The following is a 7,926-nucleotide window of genomic DNA, read 5'->3' on the forward strand; positions in this document are numbered from 1 at the left end:
AGAAACTGATGCCTTATAAGAAAATGGTGGATGATATCAAGAAATATTTTACTTTTGTATCATTCTAGTAGATTCCCAGATCCACAAATAGAGCAGCAGATGCTATGGCCACCTTGGCATCCATACCAGAGTTACAAGAGTCTAATTTTTGCTTTGAATTCCTGGTGGAAGAGTTACATTACCCTGCCTATGATTCTCGTGAGACCCAGATGGTCTGTTCTATTATTGGACATGACTCATCTCGCTACAACCATATTTACTCTTATCTATGAGACCAAATCATACTAGAAAATATTACATGTAATGAGAAAAGGAACCTAACCCAAAATGCTTCATAGTATGTCATCATTGCTAACTATTTGTTTAGGCAAGGTTTGGATGGTACATTGCTTAGGTGTCTAGAAAATGTAGAGTCTAAACGTGCATTATTGAAAGTACATGAAGGTATTTGTGGATCTCATTCGAATGGTCTTACATTAGCTCAGAAACTACTATGGGCTAGCTACTATTGGCCAGACATGGAGAAGGATGCTATAAAGTTTTCTAAAACTTGTGAGAAGTGTCAGTTACATGGAAATCTCATACATGCTCCAGCAAGGGATCTCATACCCTTCATTACACATTGGCCTTTTTAGCAATGGGTGTTTGATCTCATTGGTCAAATATATCCCGCATCATCCAACAGACACAAGTTTATCATAACCACCATTGAGTATTTCACTAAATGGGTAGAAGCGGTTCCACTCATCAAAGAAACTGGTAAACAAGTAGCTCTATTCATCCTTAACTATATCATTTGCAAGTATGGGATACCTTCATCTATCATGACTGATAATGGAGGACAATTCAAGAATAAAGATCTAGACGAGCTATGTGAGAAATTTAAAATTAAACAACATTGGTCATCCATATATTACCCTCAAGGTAATGGACAATTTGAGGCATCTAACAAAAACCTGTTGACTATCTTACATAGAATAGTGAACAAATCTGGGAAAGATTGGCATCTGCAGTTCAACCCTGCATTGTGGGCTTATAGAACAAGTATTAGAACACCTACTGGGGCTACACTTTTTTCTTTGGTGTATGGGTCTGAAGCAGTATTACCTATTGAAGTGGAAATACTATCTTTAAGAGTTTCTTTGCAAGGTCTTGTTACTGATGAAGACTACAGAATATATAGATTGAAATAACTCAAATTGTTGGATGAACGTTGGCAAGTGGCGTTTGATCATCTAAGAGTGTATCAAAAGAGAATTTCAAGAGGATATAACAAGAAGGTTCGATAATGAGAATTTCAGGTTCGTGACCTAGTTCTGAGAGAAAATCTTAAAAATCAACAGTTTCGAGACAACAAAGGGAAGTTTGAACCCAACTAGCTGGGTCCCTACATCGTCACTGCAGTCTTTGGCTCTGATGCCTATCAGCTCTCAACATCGGAAGGAGAACAGCTCCGTGAACCGATTAACACCATCCATTTGAACAAATTCTTTACTTAGCATTCTCAACTCCAACAACACGTACAACTAAAAAATGTCTTGAAAAAAATCATAAAAAGTCCTGAAAAAAAAAGAAAAAAAAAAAGAAAAAGAAAAAATAAAAAAAGAGGAAAAAGAGAGAAAATGCCTTGGTGAAAACCTGGTAAACAGGCACCTTGGTAAAAAAAAAAGAAGATCTTTGCCAAACAAGTGAAAACCTAGCAAACAGGTGCCTCTTGTACTCGAGCGCTCCATCTATCAATGCAACATTGGCATTTCCCGTTTTTATGCATAATTGCTTTCGCTTGTACATATTCCAGTCGCTTTTGTGACATCCTGGTTCTTTTAGAACCCTCATGGCTTGAAACTGATCGATGTCCTAGTCTTAGGTTAATCGACAGAGCACATTACATGTCCTAAGTAGTATCAACCAAGTCAACTTTACGTCAGTGATACTTGGTCATCCAATCTGAGTCAGTCACCTATCTCTTGACTACTGGAGAGTTTTATCACTAAGTATACAAGAAAACAACATTACTGAAAACAATCACTAAATAGTTTGAGCTATGCTTGAAAATTTCTTTATGTGTTGTCTTTTATATTGGTTTTTGATTATTATTCCCTCTGAGTAACTCGAGGAAGTCTATCTTGACTAAGAGGAGAAAGGATTGGAGGCATTATATTTTCTTTGTTTTCTTCTTGTAGGAATGATTTCGATGATCTGGAAACATCTAATTAGTTGGGTGTCTGTGATAAGAGTCTTCACATCAAGGTGAAATCACCACACATACCTCGACTCCACTTATTTGTATGCTACATGGAGGTTCACATCATTTATTTGTCTGTTTTGAGGGAATTTCTTTATCATGCAATCCGGGTCCCTATGAAATTTGTCCAAGGATATGAACGAAAAAAGGGTCATTGCAGACAAGATAATTAATATTGCACATGAAAAGAAAGGAACTCTAATCTGCCTGCTATGTTTGTTAACGCTCAGGTAATGAAACTTAAGCATTTAAAATCCAGTGACTAGGTTTAGGTTGCATTTCATTTTGCATTTTGTTAATTTAGAGTGATTTCGGTATGGTAACAATGATCTCTTTATCTTCTAAATGAGAGTTGGAAACATCATCATTTCTTAGCTAAGTGGTCTCTTTTTCATCATTTCTTCGATTGAGTACTTGTGTATTGAGATGTTAGTTGCATACATAAGCATTTTAAATAGATCCATACATTTAATACGCTCATTTACATTCATCTTATTGCATAGGAAAATAATTTTTTTGCACTACTCATTACTCATTTGCATCATTTATTTGCATATGAAAAGAAACAAAAAAAATAAACATTCATATTCATTTGCATTACATCCATACTGAAAAGATATGCATACATATAGAAATAAATCATATAGAACGACATCTCATAAAACGATCAACACAAGTACAATGAAGTCAAATCAAGATCTCGTCTATATAATGATAAAGTCTCAGGGTACAAAATGATGTCAACTAACATATACAAACTCCCATCGGAGAATGAATCGTAAGGGCTACAAAAAATGAGTGTGTCTACAAAAAAATCTCAAAGCTACACAAAAAGATCTATCTCTCTGGCTCTCCCTCATCACCAGGTGGTGGAGGAGGTGGAGCCTACTGACCCGGATCCTACCTAGGTGTCTAAGCTCCCTTAGATTGAGCCATATACTACAAGTAGGGTACAACCTGCTGCTCTACTGGAACCGCTACGCTATACACTGCAACATAGTAGGTTGTTTGACTCGTCTGATGGAGTACCTCCTACCGCAAAGCATCTCTCTCTACCCTCATCTTTGCTAGTTGTCGGTCTCACTCTGCCAGCCAAGTTTATGCCACTATCAACTATGACTACAGACCCACCAAACGTGCTCTCATCGACCGCGTTGCATCAATTGCTCCCTGCTCCCACATAGGCTCTCCGCCTCCATCTCCACCTCCGGCTTCACCCTAATAATCTCTCCTCTATCTCACCTATCTGGGAGATACTCTCTCCTCCTCTCCTCCACCCTCTGTCACCCTAGCTCCACCCAGTCTCACACTAACAGGCCTTAGGGATCCACCCTCTCCTCTCTGCTACTGCTAGTGCCAGGATCGCCACCTATCTGCCTCGAAGCCTCGGCTCTCTATCCCTGCCTATGTCCCTGTCCCTATCCCTGCATGGGGGCATCATCCTCAACCTCCTCTATATGAGGTTCCTGCTCTATTGGATCAGTAAATCTCGGGAAAGGGTGTTGCTGGAACCAATCCCTGTACTGGGGTAATACCCCCGCATCTACAATATCCTCTAAATAATCCCATCTCAGCCACTGTAACCTAGTCGACTCATGCATACCCAAGGTGTATGATAGCCTCAGTGCCCATCCCTGCCTCTCCTCATCTACATAACATGCATATGCAGTAAGCTCCTGTGAGATCCCCTGAGGTCTACCATACTACCTCATCACTTGAGTAACAACAAACCGCTTGACCACTGGCACTAATTTACCTATGAGAGGCTAGGTCATGAATAGGTCCCTATGAACAACTCTCCAATCATCCCAAGGCTCTAGACCCCTATATGGTCTCTATATCATGACTATCAAGTCATCTAGCTGTCGCCTCCAATAATCTGTCTTGCCCAGATGGGGCTACGTAATGTATCCATAATATCTGTAACAATAGGCTGTTGTGGATCTCTGGCATCATCCATAATCGGTCTACAAATTGGGAGGTTCTCCCAGGCCCATATCTGTAATATCAAAACACTTGCAGCCATGCTCTTCCCCTCTCGGTAGACAATCTCATGCATCACACGATATATGTGTGCTAGAATACAAGAACCCCATCCTAATCTCTGGGGGTGCTCCACAAGCCTCTCTAGCATCTTGCCCTAGCCACATAAGAAACCATGTTGTCCCCTATCTAGCATAAGGAAACAATCGATGAACCTTGCTAAGACACATGCCAATGGAAACTTCTCACCGTACCTAGCCATCATGTCATCCCAACTGATAGACTGTGTCAGAATGTCTACATCATGGAATACCTGCCTAAGAGCTAATAGGCCAAGACGTTGCACTGAATCATAATCCACCTTATCCCTAGCAAATGGAATCTGGAGAATCCTATATATATCCTTAGGAGTGATAGTCATCTCCCCAACTGGCAAATGAAATGTGTTATGCTCATAATGGAATCTCTCTACAAGTGCAGTGAGCATCCCGTGATTCATATGAATATTTGGCATCTGTAAAAGGTGAGTCAACCCACACAAATCAATATGTGCTCTATCTATATTAGATAACTCATGAACTAATGTCATGGTCAGTGGATAGACACATCTGAAAAGAATGTGAGGTAGTCGAACCTGCAACAATCAAACAACAGATCATCAGAAAACATTTCAAATCATGCTATTAGAGAAGTAAAACATCACACAAATCCAAATAGATTAATTGCAAAATCAAATTTTCAAGTTTGCACCCTCAAAAATGTTCATTGTTTCTTAAACGACATAACACAACAGAGGCAGTAACTCATACGAGTCAGGAATGGGCATAGGACGAAAAAACAGTCTGATACGACACAAGACAAGCCCTAGGATGACAAAATGGTCTGTTAAACATACTCTCATACGACACAAGGGTATATCTAGGATGACAAAACTAATGGACTTAAACGACACAATAATTTATAGCAATTTGATGTACGAGACAAGATTTTGTCTCGCATGACAAATTTACAATGTCCGACTTTTACATGGCTAAAAATTCAAAAAATCAACAAAAAAAATCAAAAATGAAATGATTAAGAGGTTTAAGATCGATTACTTACTGCTGGCTCATATTTCTAAGATTGATTATGTCATCTCTGGCGCTTGAATCAATGCTCCTGTGTGGGAACCACCATTTTTCTTCACACAAGGATTTTTGATATTTCAAACTTGGAGGGTTAAAATGAATTGAAAATGACACACTTACCTCTTACATAGCCAAAACCTAATTTTTCAACTTGCTCTGATGGACATGAAATTTGTACTCTTAGCTAATTTGCCCGTCCTGAGTCCATTTTCAGGATCGAAATCGAAATTCGATGTCAATTCTCTCATCAAAATTTCACAACCTGGACCACTTAGTGCTTTTTATCAAAAGCTCATTTTTTCTTCAAATTGAGCTCAATTTCTCAGTAATCAACACTGAATCTCAATTTTATTCTACAAATCAACTTTGCGCTCAATTTCTCATCAACCAACACCAAATTTTCCAAAATTCCTTTGAATAATTTGTTCTCAAATCATTATCATCGCCAATAATTACCAAAAATCATCATATACCCTCGCTATCTTTTGATTTCACTCCCAAGGGGGCATACTCATGACTTCATGACCTCACATCTTCAATGTCGAGAAATTTTTTTAAATCTTCATCAAAAGTTGAGCAAAATTCTTTTTCAACTAAAGAAAATCAAATTCTTATTTCTAAGGGGCATCTCAGCTTCATTGCTTCACATCAAGTTGAGATCTCTCAATCATCTGAATCAAATCAAACACTAGAGGCATATCAGTTTCATCGCTTCAAATCAAGTTGATATTTGTCTTCATCTGAATCAGTCTCTTAACGTCAATCAGTTTCATCGCTTTTCATCAAGCTGATTATTTGTTTAAACTCAATCAAAAGTTTAAAGAGTACCTTTGATCACATGCTCAATCTAAGCAGGTGTTTAGTTTCATCGCATCAAATCAAGATGGACAGTTTATCTTCGCTCATCATGTCTTGATCCATCAAGTTCAAGACCAATTTTATCTTCGCCCACTGCATCTAGATCAATCAAGTTCTAGATCAGTAAGATCCGCTTCTTGATCAATCAGGTTCAAGTTTGGTATTTTTGCTCTCTATCGTTCCTATTCAATCAATTTTAGGATCGGCTTCGCTTTAATCAACTCTACTCAGCTTCATCGCTTCAAATCAAGTTAAACACCTTGCTCTTCATTCGGTTCATGATCAATCAAGTTCAGAACTAGTATCTCCTAGACATCAACTATTCTTTGAACCAATGCGTTGCTCGCACATTAATTCAAAGAGGGGCAAATGTAATACCCTAAAATTGGTCATCTAAACCATAGGCTCCTAATCTCAAAAACATCATCAAGGTCCTAACCAAAGGCAATTAAATCAATCTTGAGCACACAATAAATTAATTATTCAATCATCAAATGTCACATGGCAAGTGAATAACTCAATATTAATTAAATATTTATTTAATTAATTAAATCATTCCAAGAAAATCATTATGATCAATTATCCTATTTAATTTATTAAATATCCTAGCATATTTAAATAATCAATAAATTTGTCATTTAATCATAAAAATGAATTAATTTATTACAAAAGATGAATTAATCACAAACCAAGAGTTAAATTGAAAATAAAATAAAAGAATTGAATTGAGAGATAAATAAAACTTGAGATGTTATTTCTTCTTCTAAATTGAGAACTTGAAATCAAAAAAGCAATTAAAAGGAATTTAATCATTCTCTAAATTTGGAGCTCAAAGCTTTTGAGAAAAGAAGTTCAGTTGCATTGAAAAGACTCTTTTCTTGAATAAATCAAAGAATTGCATATTTTTATCACAAGTTCATGGAATTGACTAATTCTATCTCTAATGCAAACTCAAACTTCTTTTCTGAATGCATTTTAGTTAAACTATATTTGGAATCTATCTCAAGGTTAACTGAATCTGATTTCTCAATTATTTCAATTAATCCTAAATTGTTCTTTTTCTTGATCTCTCTTGTGATTCTCTATAAATTCAGCCTTCATCTCTCATTCAAAACACCCTAGAGATTTATTGTTATTATGCAGTTTTTGCTCTGGAGTCATTTCAAGATATTGTGCTTTCTTTTTGAGATTATTGCATCTTAGTTTAATTTCTTTTTGCATATTTCATGATTGCTTGAATTAATATAGCTTACTATTCATCCATCTTGTTGTTGCCCAAAACCACAGATTGGAAAACCAAAAGACTTGTCAAATCCTCAAGTAGTCCAATCAGCATTGGCCAACGAACAAGGATGGTCGAAGACCAAATCCCTCTACACTTTAGGCTCCACTAAACCAAGGTAGGTGTGCCTCTTCCTCTCAAGCACAAAAGAGGTTATTTATAGTGGATTTACACCTTTTAGCAAATTTATACAATTGGCAAATTATTGTTCTGCAACTATGCTTTATTATGTGCTTTAACTGAATGCTTTGAAAAGAAATGATTGTGAATGTATATTGAAAATGAGATTGCTTTCAGGACTTAAATAAAATATGCATAGATCAATTCATATAGGATTAAGGAAGAACGTTTCTCTATCAAGGACCTTGAATGCATACAGATCAAAACCTTAAAACATCAACAACAGACTAGTGCCTCTATCTGGGGATATA

Source organism: Cryptomeria japonica, chromosome 10 (assembly GCF_030272615.1).
Source record: "Cryptomeria japonica chromosome 10, Sugi_1.0, whole genome shotgun sequence".
NCBI classification, from domain to species: Eukaryota; Viridiplantae; Streptophyta; class Pinopsida; order Cupressales; family Cupressaceae; genus Cryptomeria; species Cryptomeria japonica.